This window comes from Engystomops pustulosus, chromosome 2 (assembly GCF_040894005.1).
Source record: "Engystomops pustulosus chromosome 2, aEngPut4.maternal, whole genome shotgun sequence".
Lineage (NCBI taxonomy): Eukaryota > Metazoa > Chordata > Amphibia > Anura > Leptodactylidae > Engystomops > Engystomops pustulosus.
Genome location: NC_092412.1, coordinates 139,431,735 through 139,447,691, shown reverse-complemented (window position 1 = coordinate 139,447,691; position 15,957 = coordinate 139,431,735). Strand labels below are relative to the sequence as shown.

Below are 15,957 nucleotides of genomic sequence, written 5' to 3'. Positions count from 1 at the left end.
ATCCCCGAGGCTCCAGCCCCAGACATGGTGGCCGCAGACTGAAAGGAAGGCTTTTGTGCTACCATCAACCTAAGCCATACATCAGCAGCTTTCACCCCCCAACCCATATCCGGATTCAGAGATAGCCTCCTACGGAAATCCCACAAACACCCTTACTCGCTCACCTATCACTGCTTCAGGCGCGGGAAGAGGCCTAAGGAAAGGGAGGGGAGGAGTTATAAAGGGGAAGGAGAAGGGGGAGGAGAGAGGGCGTAGGAGCACAAGCACCCCCCCCCATAAAGTGCAATCGCACATTTCAAGGTACCCTGTTACCAATACCGTCCCCAGTCAGAGGGTACCCTCCCTAATCAGTCAGGGGTCCCTTACAAGTATCTGCTTAGCGCATTTGACACCCTGCAGTGATTTTTAAACCCTTACCGACATGTGACGTAGTATTACGTCACATGCTGGGTGCGGGTGCATGGAGAGGGCTCACGGGCTGAGCCCTCTCCATAGCCGGTAAGTCTTTGCTGCATATTGCGTCAGGTAATAATTAAGTGACCTACGTAGTGGTAGTTCAGGACAGGCAGCACGGAATCTGAGTCAGGATCGGAATCGAGGTCACGAGAAATCAGGATAATTGCAAAGGCCATGGAACAAAGCTTTCTCTTGGCATAGAAGCACAAGGATCCGGCAGGAAACACAGGAAGGGGTTGGGAATTTATCAGAATTGGTAGCTGGTCAGCAGCAATTATCGGTGCTGGCCCTTTAAATCTCAGGAAGCCCTGAGGAGGGTCCTGAGGAGCGTCCTCAGGCGTGCCCTAGGAGGCAGAGACAACATACCACCGGAGTCGGCGCTGGATCTGGGCGCGGTAAGCGATCCAGTGGGGGAACGGGGCAGCGGAGAGGGGCACAGGTGCACCTATGACCCGGGAGGTGGGTTTCAGTAGCACTCGTGACAACAGGATGCTGCGGCTGGTCATGATACTAGTAAAGGGAGGCCGGTGCTGGGACATTTTATTTGTGAAGGGAGGCCACTGCCGGACATTTTATTAACCGGTTCGCGACCGCCCGCCGTGTATTCACGGCGGCGGTCGCGTTCCGATGCATGGAGAGGGCTCGCGGGCTGAGCCCTATCCATAGCCGGTAAGTCTCTGCTGCATATTGCAGCAAAGGCTTACCGGTAACACCCGCGACCGGTGCCGGCACCGATCGCGGGTGTTTTCTTGCAGAGCGCCGCCGGCAAAGCTGCCGGCGGCTTCAAACAGATGGCGGCGCTCCCCGTGACGTCATCGGGGAGCGGCGATCCGTTGCCATGGTAGCTTCGGGTCTCACGAAGACCCAAAGCTACTTCGGGTTAACCCATTCATTACAATGTGCTATCAGCACATTGTAATGTATGAGGAGTAAAATCCCCATATACTGCCATACTGTAGTATGGCAGTATATGGTAGGATTGATCAGACAACTTAGGGTTAAAGTACCCTAGGGAGTCTGAAAAATAGTAAAAATAAAAATTAAAAAAACGTAAAAAAAAAAATTATAATAAAAAAACCTAAAAATTTAAATCACCCCCCTTTCCCTAGAACTGATATAAATATAAATAAACAGTAAAAATCATAAACACATTAGGTATCCCCGCGTCCGAAAATGCCTGATCTATCAAAATATAATAACGGTTTTTCACTGCGTTTAACCCCGTAACGGAAAATCGCGTCCAAAGTCAAAACTGGCACTTTTTTGCCATTTAAAAAATTTTTTAAAATTCTATAAAAAGTGATAAAAAGGTCGTACAGTCCTAAAAATAATATAATTGAAAACATCATCAAAAGTCGCAAAAGATGACACCACCCTCAACTCCATACACCAAAGTATGAAAAATTTTATAAGCACAAGGAGACGGCAAAATAAAAAAAAAATGGGGGCACATTTACTAAGAACAGGGCAAACTGTACTTTGTGCAGTTTGCCTGTGTAATGTACAGATTCAGTCTATCTGGCGCCCTCTGCCCTCCCCCGACAGAGTACACCACTTTTTTTTGGCGCACCTTTAACATGGGCATGCAACACAATTCTGTCAGACCTTGCATGTTAAATCTAGTGCATGGTCCGACTGAGAACTGGAATGCAGATATTTGTGTAGCATGAATAGTGCAACCACAATTGTGCAAAAGGGACACGTGCAACACAAATGTGGTGCACGCAATTCTTAAATACCTATGCAAGCAGTTTTCACTAGAAAGAACGTGCAAAGTCTTATAGGAAACTGGCACACGGACCTTAGTAAATGTGCCCCATTGTGCCTGTGACCAATTGCATGCGCTTCCTCTGAAATGCACCTGTGACTGGCACAAGCCTCTCCCTCTTCCGCTTGCAATGCATTTCAAACGCTGCTAATATACCTGCAAGGAATGAAGGTAAAAAGGAGAATATGAGCAGAATATTTCAGCCATGGGGCTATCTACAATGGTGATAAAATCTAAAATAATTTAGCCATATGGTCAAGAATCTTTTACCACTCTTGCATATCTACATGACTACAATATTTTCTTCATTAACTCCTTCCACATTACAGATAGCGACATGGCAATAATATGAGGAGAATATTCCTGCCATTTATTGACACTATTTGCATGGATAACTTGCATGGAAACTACTTACTTTAATTAGTTTCTTGTTTTGGCCTAGGCCCACCCTGGTATGTGATTGGTGGCACCTAGAAACTCAGTCTTAGAGGGGTTATGTTTCCTCGTTCGGAGGTATCCCTTGTTAGGGTGCGTCCTCACGTCCAGTTTTTCATATGCAGTTTTAGATGCACAAACCAGCAGTGGAGTGAAAATAGAGGAGGAGTAGCACTTTTAAATGATGAGTCCTCACCCATTATGATCCACATCTGCTTTTGGCTTCAAAAACTGCATCTGCAAAACTGAACATGTCACTGCTCCCTTAACGACTTGCCCGTTTTTTTATTTTCATTTTTTACTCCCCCGCTCCCCATACTATATAGCCAGCCAGTCCCCTGCTTCCCAGTAAATAGCCAGCCTGCCCCCCGTTGTATATAGCGAGCCCCCTGTAGTATATAACCAGCCTGCTGCCCTTGTAGTATAAAGCCAGCCCCTGTAGTATATAGCCAGCCCCCCCTGTAGTATATAGTCAGCCTTTCCCTCCTGCAGTGTATATAGTCAGCCTGCCCCCTGTAGTGTATATAGCCAGCCTGCCTCTCCTGTAGTACATAGCCAGCCTCCCTTTTGTATATAGCCAGCCTGCTTCCCACATAGTATATAACCAGCCCCCTGTAGCATATAGCCAGCCTTACCCCCCTGTAGTATATAGCCAGCCTGTCCTCTTGTAATATATAGCCAGACTGCCCCCTGTAGTATATAGCCATCCTGCCCCCTTTTAGTGTATTGCGAGCCTGCCCCCATGTAGCATACAGTCAGTCAGCCCCTAGTAGTATATAGCCAGCCTTCCCCCTATAGTTCAAAGCCAACCTGCCCACCCTGTAGTGTATATAGCCAGCCTGCTGCCCCTGTAGTGTATATAGCCAGGCTGCCCCCTCTAGTGTATATAGCCAGCCCCCCTGTAGTATGTAGCCAGCTTGCCACCCTGTAGTGTGTATAGCCAGCCAGCCCTCCAGTAGTATAAAGCCAGTCCCCTGTAGTATATAGCCAGCCTGCCCCCCTGTAGTCTATAGTCAGCCTTCCCCCTGTAGTACATAGCCAGCCCCCAAGTAGTATATAGCATGCCCCCTGTAGTATATAGCCCCCTGCCCCCCTGTAGTGTATATAGCCAACTTGCCCACCCTGTACTGTACATAGCCAGCTTGCCCTCCCTATAGTGTATTTAGCCAGCCATTCCCCCTGTAATGTATATAGCCAGCCTACCTTCCAGTATATAGCCAGCCTCCCTGTAGTATATAGCCAGCTTGCCCCCCTGCAGTGTATATAGCCAGCCTGCCCCTCCACCCCCCCCCCCCCGTAGGGTATATAGCCAGCCTCTGCAAAAAAAAAAAAACTTACCTGGTCTGTCCTGCACGCCTGGGTCATAGAGGGTTTAAAGATACACATATCGTTGATCGCTACTGGGGGCGGGGATGGTGCCCCAGGATGGGAGGCGAGGGTAGCGTCCTCGGCGATTGCCTACCCTCACCTACCCCTCGTTGCGGCCCTGTGCTCACCGTACTGTTCCGTAGCCGCAAAAAGATAGAGCATGGCCTATCTTCGGCCATATTAACGGCCGTGCACCATTCTTTTCAATGTAGAGAGGAGGGGTCACGCACCCACCATTTTCATTTGTACGACTAGACTAGACTACTGTAACGCCCTACTAATCGGTCTTCCACTCACTAAACTCTCACCTCTGCAATCTAGCCACACTCATCTTTCAGACCAAACGTTACACAGATGCCTCCAGTTTGTGGCAATCACTGCACTGGCTGCCTGTCTCCTTCCGTATTCACTTTAAAATAATAACCCTCATCCTCATCTCAGTCTATCGCCCTTCCCGTGCTCTTCGATCTGCCAGTGATATTAGATTAATCTCTACCTTAATTCGAACCTCTCATGCACGTCTCCAGGACTTCTCCCGAGTTGCTCCAGTTCTCTGGAATGCCCTCCCACGGACTCTCAGACTAATACCTAACCTCCAAAGCTTCAAACGTGCTCTTAAAACCCATCTCTTTAGCCATGCCTATCTCACACACTAACTGCATAAAACGTCAACTCTCCCTTTACTAATCCATCCATCTCCCGTCTGTTATCCAGCAAACAGCAGATATATACAAAGTTCCAGGCTTCTCTGCAGTCTTTTTCACCTTGGACCCTGTAAATACGATGGCGGCTGATGGCTGGTTCAAGCAGCAGAATTTTTATTTATTAAATTATTTTATATTGTTCCCTTATAAACAATGGCTCGACCATTATACAACCTCTTGTGTCACCCCCTCATCCTCATAGACTGTAATCTCTTGTGAGCAGGGCCCTCACTCCTATTGTTCCATATGAATGTTTGTACTCTGTAATGTAATATTATATTTGTATATGTCCCATATGATTTGTAAAGCGCTATGGAATTTGATGGCGCTATATAAATTAAGATTATTATTTATTTGTATTGCAGTTTTTGACAAAGGATGATTGGTCCGAAATGTCATGATTTTCACAAACGTTTGCTGCCAAAAAGGAGCTCTTGGAATATATTTTTCTACTATAAATGATGTGAGTACCCTAATTCTACAGCACCCACGATTCATCAACTGTGAAATTTACACAGGATGCAGACATCAAGTTGAAACAGGTATATTTTATTTGTAAAATTAAAAATTTTTTTTGTCCCAGTATGAATCGGATTTTCAACAATTTTTGCTATCATGGGAACAAGGATTATCAATAAAGCTTCATTACAAACACCATATAAGTGATCATTGCAGTCTGGGCTCAAAGTAAAGCATCCAGAGAGCTTCACCAGAGGTCAGAGGGGCAAAGAGGTCCATCTGGAACTAGGGCTCATCGGTAAGTTGGGTGTCCTTAAGTCAGAGACTGCTTGCAGTTTCTTTTTAAAGAAAATGTAACATACGCCATAAGAATTGAGTCTGTAGTTGAGTCTGAGAATCTGTCTACTGGACCACTATTAGTTGTGTATCCACAAATCTGGCCATTAGGTAAGAAGGGCAAGAATTTTTGAAAGCAAGCAATAAGAAAATTGTCCGTGTCTCATCTACTTATTTTCCCCATGATAAATAACATGTCAAGACTGAATGGAAAGCTAACTGTAGCAGACCCAGTGGCTTTTATCAGTTACCGGTAAATGTGTGTGATCAGCATTATTACTGTGTCCGTTACAGTAGGAGCCTGGTGGGCTCTATGTATGACAGCACAGGTTCAGTATTTAAGATGCCTTATGTTAGGCATGACGCACAATGACAAAGATGTAACATTTTATACAGAGCAATTGAAAATTAAACAATAACAATGCAGTTTTCAGCTCTATATCAAGTGAGCACTTCATAGCACCCCTGAACCAGTTTTGCATGCATCTCTCTATAATGTGATGCTGCCACCTGCTGGTCACACAACTATGTCTACTCCACAGTAGATTTTAAATTTAAATCCAGATGGGGTATTATTACAGCAGCTTATTGACCCACCCTGTCACCTAACCAGTTTATCTTAGAGGCACTCCTGAGGGCATAATGCCATCAACCTCCATGGTTTTCACCCTTTAAACTCTATAAAGGCATGTGAACTTCCCTGCATGAGGGTCGCTTACATTTTCAGTAGTGCTGGTTTAGGTGAAAGCAAACCAGGCGTCTAAAGACACCAGTGTGAATTACCAGTGGCCAGACAGATAGCTAACAGATAGAAGCCAAGGTTAGAGCAGGTATGTAGGGCTTAGCTTGCAAAATGGTGGTGTTCTCAGTGATGAGAACGCCACAGATCACGAGAACAAGGGGTCCGATGTGCAGGTACCTCAGTTGGATCCCTTGTTGTTCCTAGAGAGTAATAGAGTAGATACACTCACCGGCCACTTTATTAGGTACACCATGCTAGTAACGGGTTGGACCCCCTTTTGCCTTCAGAACTGTGTCAATTCTTCGTGGCATAGATTCAACAAGGTGCTGGAAGCATTCCTCAGAGATTTTGGTCCATATTGACATGATGGCATCACACAGTTGCCGCAGATTTGTCGGCTGCACATTCATGATGCGAATCTCCCGTTCCACCACATCCCAAAGATGCTCTATTGGATTGAGATCTGGTGACTGTGGAGGCCATTTGAGTACAGTGACCTCATTGTCATGTTCAAGGAACCAGTCTGAGATGATTCCAGCTTTATGACATGGCGCATTATCCTGCTGAAAGTAGCCATCAGATGTTGGGTACATTGTGGTCATAAAGGGATGGACATGGTCAGCAACAATACTCAGGTAGGCTGTGGCGTTGCAACGATGCTCAATTGGTACCAAGGGGCCCAAAGAGTGCCAAGAAAATATTCCCCACACCATGACACCACCGCCACCAGCCTGAACCGTTCATACAAGGCAGGATGGATCCATGCTTTCATGTTGTTGACGCCAAATTCTGAACCTACCATCCGAATGTCGCAGCAGAAATTGAGACTCATCAGACCAGGCAACGTTTTTCCAATCTTCTACTGTCCAATTTCGATGGGCTTGTGCAAATTGTAGCCTCAGTTTCCTGTTCTTAGCTGAAAGGAGAGGCACCCGGTGTGGTCTTCTGCTGCTGTAGCCCATCTGCCTCAAAGTTCGACGTACTGTGCGTTCAGAGATGCTCTTCTGCCTACCTTGGTTGTAACGGGTGGCGATTTGAGTCACTGTTGCCTTTCTATCAGCCCATATCTGCCCATTCTCCTCTGACCTCTGGCATCAACAAGGCATTTCCGCCCACAGAACTGCCACTCACTGGATGTTTTTTCTTTTTCGGACCATTCTCTGTAAACCCTAGAGATGGTTGTGCGTGAAAATCCCAGTAGATCAGCAGTTTCTGAAATACTCAGACCAGCCCTTCTGGCACCAACAACCATGCCACGTTCAAAGGCACTCAAATCACCTTTCTTCCCCATTATGATGCTCAGTTTGAACTGCAGGAGATTGTCTTGACCATGTCTACATGCCTAAATGCACTGAGTTGCCGCCATGTGATTGGCTGATTATAAATTAAGTGTTAACGAGCAGTTGGACAGGTGTACCTAATAAAGTGGCCGGTGAGTGTATATTTTCCTACTATAAATGATGTGAGTATCCTAATTCTACAGCACCCACGATTGATCAACTGTGAAATTTACAAGCTCTTTACAAATATGTAGCACCAGAACAGGGCTTTATAAACAGTGTACCCCTAATAAAGTGGCTACCTTGGAAAAACAATGCACAGGATGCAGACAGCAAGTCAAAACAGGTATATTTTATTTGTAGCGTTCAACAAAAATTTTTTTGTCCCTGTATCAATTGTATTGTCAACAACTTTTGCTGTCATGGGAACAAGAATTATCAATAAAGCTTGATGAAGATTTAAATGAAGATAAATGCTCCTTTTTCCAGTCAGGGGGGTTTGGTGCTCGGTACAACAGTCAACCGGTCTCCCCTTCGCACTGCCGAGAACTCGCCTCCATCCTTTCTCCCAGCTGTACCAGGCCAGCTGACTCCTCGTCATCCCACAGTCCTGCACCAGTTCTCGCACATGCACAGAAAGTTGATACAGAAAGTATATTGGCAAATTAGCTAACTTTACATTACACAAACTAATAATTTGCTGAAAGTGGAAAACCTCTATCTATTTATAGTGTTATCTTCTTAAAGATGCAATCATAAGCCTCCTTTTCTTAAAGGGGTTTGCTCATGAAAGAAAGTTCTCAAGGGTTGCGCTTCCTGGGGCCAGAGTGCAACATGTACCAGGGAAAGCTGCCGGCTGCGTTGTCTCAATGGCATCTGTTGAGCCGCCAGTGGCACTGAATGATTTTTAACTGTTGGATTACACTATATAAATTATGCACTATATGAACTCAATTACGACCATCTAATTCTATGACATTAAATGATCTTTTAATCACAAAGATTCCATGACCTTGACATCTGAGAGTAAATTTAGAGTAAAAGAATGGCTCCCCTGTTTGGAAATTAGAAGAACTGTGCTACATTGATAAGGCTCCCAGAACAACTGATCATTAACCCCTTAGCATCCAATCTTTTCTTTTTTTGCTAAGATTTCCAAGCATTCTCATTTATTCACGATCGCCTTGCCAAAGCCTACAATTTTCTTTATCATCATAGCTGTATGTAAGGCTTGCCAGGCAAAAATTACATTTGTTAATGGTACACTGGTACATACCGTTTATACTCATGTATAAAAGTTCCTCACCTCGGCTTATACATGAGTCAATTATAAAAAAAAAAACCTTAATACTCACCCTCCGGTGTCTCCCGATCCCCGTCGCAGCTCCCGGCAGCTATCTTCTCTAGCCGGCAGAGTCGCGTCCATGCGGTCTGCCGGCTGTCGCACATTATGACGTCATCTGATGACGTCATCAGAAGCCACCGGGAGCCACGACGGGGATCAGGAGCCGTGACGAACATCGGGGACACACCGGAGGGTGAGTATTACGTTTTTTTTACATGGGGGCTGGCTGTATGCTACGTGGGGCAGGCTGTATGCTACGTGGGGCAGGCTGTATGCTACGTGGGGCTGGCTGTAAACTACATGGGGGCTGGCTGGCTGTATACTACACCCTTGGCTTATACTCGAGTCAATAGGTTTTCCCAGTTTTCTGCGGTAAAATTGGGGGTCTCGGCTCGGTAAAATCGGAGGATCTCAATGGGTCATCTGAAAAAGTTCCATAATATATGGTACCACTTATTGTATTCCAGAACAGTAAGGGGTGCGGCTGCCCTTTTACTACTCAATTCCCCTTGTCTTTCTCTCCTTTAGTTTTGTGATTTCTTTGTTTGGCTTTTTTTTCAGCTCTGTAGGCCTGTGTACCCTCCTATCTCTGTTATTGTTAGTATACCGTAAATGCACAATAAAAAATATATATGAAATTTAAAAAATTGCCAGAACTGCCTCTTCTGTATTTTACTGTTTTACCATACAAACATTTTAATACAAAATGATAGAAAAGATTGATAACATTTTCGAAAATGTACAATTAAAACCAAAGATGGCTCCACAGAATGAGATCTCTTTCATAACATAGAAATATATTTTACAAATATCAAAATACAGTGATATGCTAAAAAATAAAAATAACTTATTTTGTAATTATATAATAATTGTTACTCCTCCAAATTTAGATTTTTTTTTCAGCTTCCATGTACACTGAAAAATTAAATGGAACCACTAGAAAGTCCAATTTTTCCCAAAAGAAAAGCCTGCTCTTGAAAAAAGGTTATGACCTTTTGAATTAGGAGACTTGTACTACATACCCTAGTAAGTCTAATTGGTATTAGCAAACAATTAAAGAGAACCTGTCACCAGTTTTTACCCCACTACACCAAGACTGCCCACTTTGGTAGGGTATGAAATCTTCTTTCCAGAATTGCCTCTTATGTGAAATGTCACACATTCACCTATATAGAATCTCCCCCAAAGTCAGGCAAATATGACTCTTCTTACCTCATTTTTGAACATGAGACGAGTCAACTTTAGTGGCTGCAGGGGTTATGTCACTTCCCCAAAGATGACTTTCTGAGCTACAGACGCAGAGATACAGACAGCTAAAGAAATAGTTGGAAATGCAAGCTGCAGATAAAGATCCATTTCCCGCCTATATTTTAACTGCCTGTATGTTCAGTTCTGCAACTCATAGAACCGTAAGCTTAACGTGATCTGAAAGTTGATTCTTGTCTTTAATTTGACACAGCGGGTTTCTAGGTACTATGGAGCCATATTTACAGGATTCTAAAATAACACCCCCTACAACCACTAATTTAATTTATCTGATGTGAAAATGAGGTGAGAAGAGTCATATTTGGTTGACTGGATGGAAGATTTTTTTTTATAGGTAAACAGGTTAAATTTCACATAAAAAGGGAATTCTAAAAAGGACATTTCAAACCCTACCTCATGAGACCAGTGGATGAGTGGGGTAAAAACTGGTGACAGGTTCCCTTTAAAGCTGGATACATCTCTAAGGATACATTCACACATGTAATCGTGTAAACCTTTGGGTGTAAGACAGAAAATGTAAATGCAAATTAAGACATCCTTATTTTCTTATTATCGCTGGGCTCCTACTGTAAAAAAACTAGAAAAGAAAAATGTAGACATTGCAAATATACACTGCTCAAAATGTGCTGACAACAAAATCATCAATGGAAATCAAATGTATTAACCAATGGATGCCTGGATTTGGAGTCACCCTCAGAATTAAAGTGGAAAAACACACTACAGGCTGATCCAACTTTGATCTAATGTCTGCACAACAAGTCAAAATGGGGCTCAGTAGTGTGTGTGGCTTCCACATGCCTGTATGACCTCCCTACAACACTTCGGCATTCTCCTGGTGAGGTTGCGGTCTCCCGAGGGATCTCCTCCCAGACTGGGACTAAACCAACCACTAACTCCTGGACAGTCTGTGGAGCAACGTGACGTTGGTGACATGATGTCTCAGATGTGCTCAATCAGATTAAGGTCTGGGGAATGAGCCAGCCAGTCCGTAGCTTCAATCCCTTCATCTTCCAGGGACTGTTGACACACTCCAGCTATATTAGGTCTAGCATTGTCCTGCATTAGGAGAAACCCAAGGTCAACTCCACCAGCATATTGTTCACAAGTATTGTCTGTGAATCTCATCTCGGTACCTAATGGTAGTCACATGGAGGGCTGTGTGGTTCTCCAAAGAATTACCACCCCACACCATTACTGACCCACTGCCAAACTGATCATACTGAAAGATGTTGCAGGCAGCAGATCATTCTCCACAGCGTCTCCAGACTCTGTCACATCAGCTCAGGGTGAACCTGCCCTCATCTGTGAAGAGCACAGGACACCAGTGGCAAATTTGCATGTGTTCTCTGGCAAATGCCAAGCACTGTACGGTGTTGGGCTGTGAACACAACCCCCATTTGTGGACATCGGGCCCTCATACAATCCTCATGGAATCGGTTTCTAACTGTTTCTGCAGACACATGCACATTTCTGAACAGCTGGAGGTCATTTTGCAGGGCTCTGGTAGTGCTTCTCTTATTCCTACTTGGACAAAAGCAGAGGTAGCGGTCCTGCTACTGAGTAGTTGCCTTTGTAAAGCCCCCTCCACATCTCCTGGTATACTGGCCTGTCTCCTGGTAGCCCCCCCAGCCTCTGGACACTACGATGATAGACACAGAAAAACTATCCATTGACATTCCATTCTGAATGAGCTGCACTACATGAGCCACTTGTGTGGGTTGTAGAGTCCCTCTCATGCTACCATGAGTGTGAAAGCACCACCAACATTCAAAACTGACCAAAACATCAGCCAGAAAGCATAGGTACCGAGAAGTGGTCTGTGGTCCACAACTGCTGAACCACTCCTTTGAGTGTGCCTTCCTTATTGCCAATACTCTCCACCTGTTGTCTATTCCATTTGCACAACAGCATGTGAATTTGATTGTCAGTGTTACTTCCAAAGTGGACAGTTTGATTTCACAGAAGTTTGATAAACAATAGAATATAACTCCAAGTATATGTGTTCCCTATTTTGAGCAGTGCATTTTCCACAGGGGCTTTAGTTCAGTGAAAAGCAATACTTTTTAAAAAAAAATTTAAATTCTTTATTTATGCAAACATTTTTAAATGTAAATAATACATATCAGAGAGATACACAAGATAAGAAAATAGATGAACAACAAAACCGCTCGGCAGCAATCTGGTTTAAGAACAACATAGAATGTATGGGTTGGCCAGATGGACACAGTAATGTGGCCTAATATGAAGAAGAGAGGGGGCAAGATATCCTTGTGGGGGGTGGGGTTGGGAGAAAGGGATGAGAGCAAGGGATAGAGTGACAAAAAGAGGTGTAAACAGGAAAGGGAGAGAGAAGAGAGATGATGGGTGGAGAATAAGAGGAAATAAAAAAGGGGGAAGGGAGGAAGATAGCTCTGTCTCACACAGGGACAGAAAGCGGGAGAGAGAGAAAGGGTCGTCAGTTTGCTAGGGAGTCCATCAAATGGGAGAGCACCCATGCTGGTAAACGGACTATTCTCCAGAGGTCGAGTGACCTACATGCTGCCGATTGCCTGAACAGTGTCCAGGGGAGCCAGGTCATGTGGAATGTACCATGTACTGAGGCAGTAAGTTTCTCCATGTGCATTATTTCATTGACCTTCGAGAGCCAGAGGGATACAGAAGGGGCATCTGTTTGACGCCACAAGAGCGAGATACATGAGCGTGCCGCCATAACGAGGAAATGAAGAAGTGAACGCTTGTACACTTTAAATGACATCTCGCTGTGCTGAAGTAGGAAAAGAGCCACATCAAGGGGCAGGGTGTAATCATCTATCTGCCTAATAGCGGATCGTAAAGCATCCCAAAAGGGTGGGAGTGTTGGGCATGACCAGAAGATGTCCCACACCACCAGCAAGTCGGGTTGGCTCTGGAAACATAGAATGGAGCCGGGATGGAACCCCATACCATCTTGACAGCAATATGCAATTACCTTCTTGGAAGCGTGAGCTGATAGATGACTCATGGGATAGGGAGAAGATTCGCTCCCTTTGTTCTGAGGTGAACATCACTTGAAGGTCCACTTCCCACTGCGAGATGAACCGAGTGGGAGGGGTTGGTTCTCTGGACTTTGTATGATACTGTAAATAATGGAGAGGCCATGTCTCAGCTGTCCAGGACCCGAACACAATGTTTCAAAGAGTGTAGGTAAAAAGCAATACTTACAGTTGTCGAAATAAGTATGTTTTATTGTGGGTACATTTCAACTATAAGAGTCTAAAAAAAATACAGAAAATCACATTGTATGATTTTTAAAATATTTATTAGCATTAATAAGTATTTGATACCATAATAAAAAGAATGTAATATTTAGTACAGAAACAAATTATATAGGTCAGACGTTTCCTATATTTCTTGACCGAGTTAGCTCACACTACAGCAGAAATTTTGGCCCATTCCATCTTACAGGTCTATCGCTTTCCAACATTGAGTTTCAGCTCCTTTCCTTTTTGGATTTAGGTCTGGAGACTGACTAGACCACATAAGAACCTCAAAATGCTTCATACGGAGGACTTCATTAGCTGCCTTGGCCGTGTGTTTTGGGTCATTGTCATACTGGAAGAGCAAACCACGACCAATCTTAAATGCTCTTAGTTCTTGTCCAAAATCTTGTGATACATGGCCCCATCCATCCTCCCTTCAATATAGTGTAGTTGTCCTCTACCTTTTGCAGAAAACCACGCCAAGGTATGATGTTTCCCCTCCCTTGCTTTTGGATGGTGTTCTTAGGGTTATACTCAGTCTTCTTCTTCCTCCAAACCCAGAAAGTAGAGCTGATACTAAAAAGTTCTATTTTGGTCTCAACTGACCACACAACCTTCTACGATGCCTCCTCTGCATCATACAGATAGATGGTCAGTGGGGAACTTCAAACCAGCCTGGACATGATGGCTTAGTGTTACTAACGGTAACCTTTGAGATTACCAGGTCCTCCTATGTAGTATTAAGCAGATTCCTGACCTCTCTCTGAATTATCCTCAACCCACAAGGTGAGAGCTCTTTTGCTATGTTCCCCAGACAGTGAAAGATTGATGGTCATCTAGTGTTTCTTCCATTTTCCAACAGTTGTGCCAGTTGTCTTCTCACCAAGCTGCTTACCTATTGTTCTGTAACCCATCCAAGCCTTGTGCTGGTCTACAACTTGGGCTCTGGTGTCCTTAGACAGCTCTTTGGTTTATGTCCATGGTGGAGAGACTGGAGTGTGATTGAATGAATGTGTGGACAGGTGTCTTTTATACATGAAACAAGTTCAAACAGAAACAGTTAATACAGGTAATTAGTGCAGAGTAGTAGGAACTTCTTAACACTTAACCCCTTAATGGCAAAGCCACTTTTCACCTTCCTGACACGGCCCATTTTTTCAAATCCGCCCTGTGTCACTATAAATGGTTATAACTTTGGAACGCTTTAACATATCCAAGTGATTTTAAAACAGTTTTCTCGTGACACTTTGTACTTCATGTTAGTTGAAAAATTTTGGTGGTATGTTTTGCATTTATTTATGAGAAAATCAGATATTTGGTGAAAATTTGGAAAAATTCTTGATTTTCGAACTTCAAAATGTTCTTATTTTTCCATACATAGGCATAACCCTAAACATACTTAATAACCAACATTCACCGAATGTCTACTTTATGTGGACATTGTTTTTTATGCATACTCTTATTTTTGTGGGATGTTATGAGGCTTTGAACGTTAGGTGCGATTTTTCACATTTTCATAAAAAACGCAAAATCCTGCTAATGAGGGACCTGCTCAGGTTTCAAATCACTATGAGAGGCCTAAATAAAAGTAAAACCCCATAAATTACCCCATTATAGAAACTACACCCCTAAACGTACGTAAAACAACTAAGGGCTTATTTTTTGCGACATGAGATGCACTTTACAAATACTTCATTTTAGTGGGTCATTAGCTTATTGATGAGATGGGTAAAAAGAAAAATGGTGGTTTACTTTCTTTTCGTATTTTTTGGGGGTCGTACACTAAAAATACTATATTATCTTTATTATACAGATCACTACGATTATGGTGGTACCTCATTTATATAGTTTTTTTACAATTTTACTGGATAAAAACTAATATAGAGGAAATCTCATTTGTTTTTGCATTGCCATCTTTTCAGGGACGTAACTTTAATATTTTTTGGTTGACAGAGCTAGTTTAGGGCTTATTTTTTACGTGTTGAGTTGTTCTTTTCAGTGGTACCATTTTGGCGCACATAACTTTTTTTGATCACTTTTTAGAACATTTTTGTGTAGAGATTTAATGAAAAATTTACATTTTTGGCGTGTTTTTCGGGTTTTGTTTTTACGGTGTTCACCGAGCGGGTCCAATAATGTTTCTGAGTTATTGTACGGATTGTTACAGACGCGGCAATAACAATTATGCGGGTTTTTTTGGCGATTTTGTGTTTAGGGGACTTTAACTGTATTTAATTAATTCTTTTTATCAAAAAATGTTGCTATTTAATGTTTTTAACTTTTTAAATTTACTTTTATAGGTTAGCTTGAAAAAGCGATCCACTGATCGCTTGTTCAAGCTCTTCTTCACATTACACATGCGCATGCTCAGTGTGTTACAGCCGAGTCCTGCCAGAAGGCACGGACCCGGTTCATGGAGGAGGATTTAAATGCCCCTAACACGCAGCTGTCAGCTTAGGGGCTAACGGGGCTAACGGGTGTTAGGGGTTAACACCCGTGATCGGAGAAATCTCCGATCCCGGGTTTTAGAGGCAGTTGTCTGCTATAATATATAGCAGA

The 15,957-nt window shown here is 43.5% G+C and overlaps 1 long non-coding RNA gene across 1 annotated transcript; it reads right to left on the bottom strand.

Annotated features, from left to right (window-relative positions):
• Nucleotides 1–10,858: 10,858 nt before the first annotated feature.
• On the bottom strand, nucleotides 10,859–13,410 carry LOC140116612 (uncharacterized). Its single transcript, XR_011852851.1, has 3 exons — nucleotides 13,361–13,410; nucleotides 13,128–13,275; nucleotides 10,859–11,798 (listed from the first exon to the last, which is right to left on the bottom strand). It is a non-coding gene; the product is annotated as an uncharacterized lncRNA (long non-coding RNA).
• Nucleotides 13,411–15,957: the final 2,547 nt, after the last annotated feature.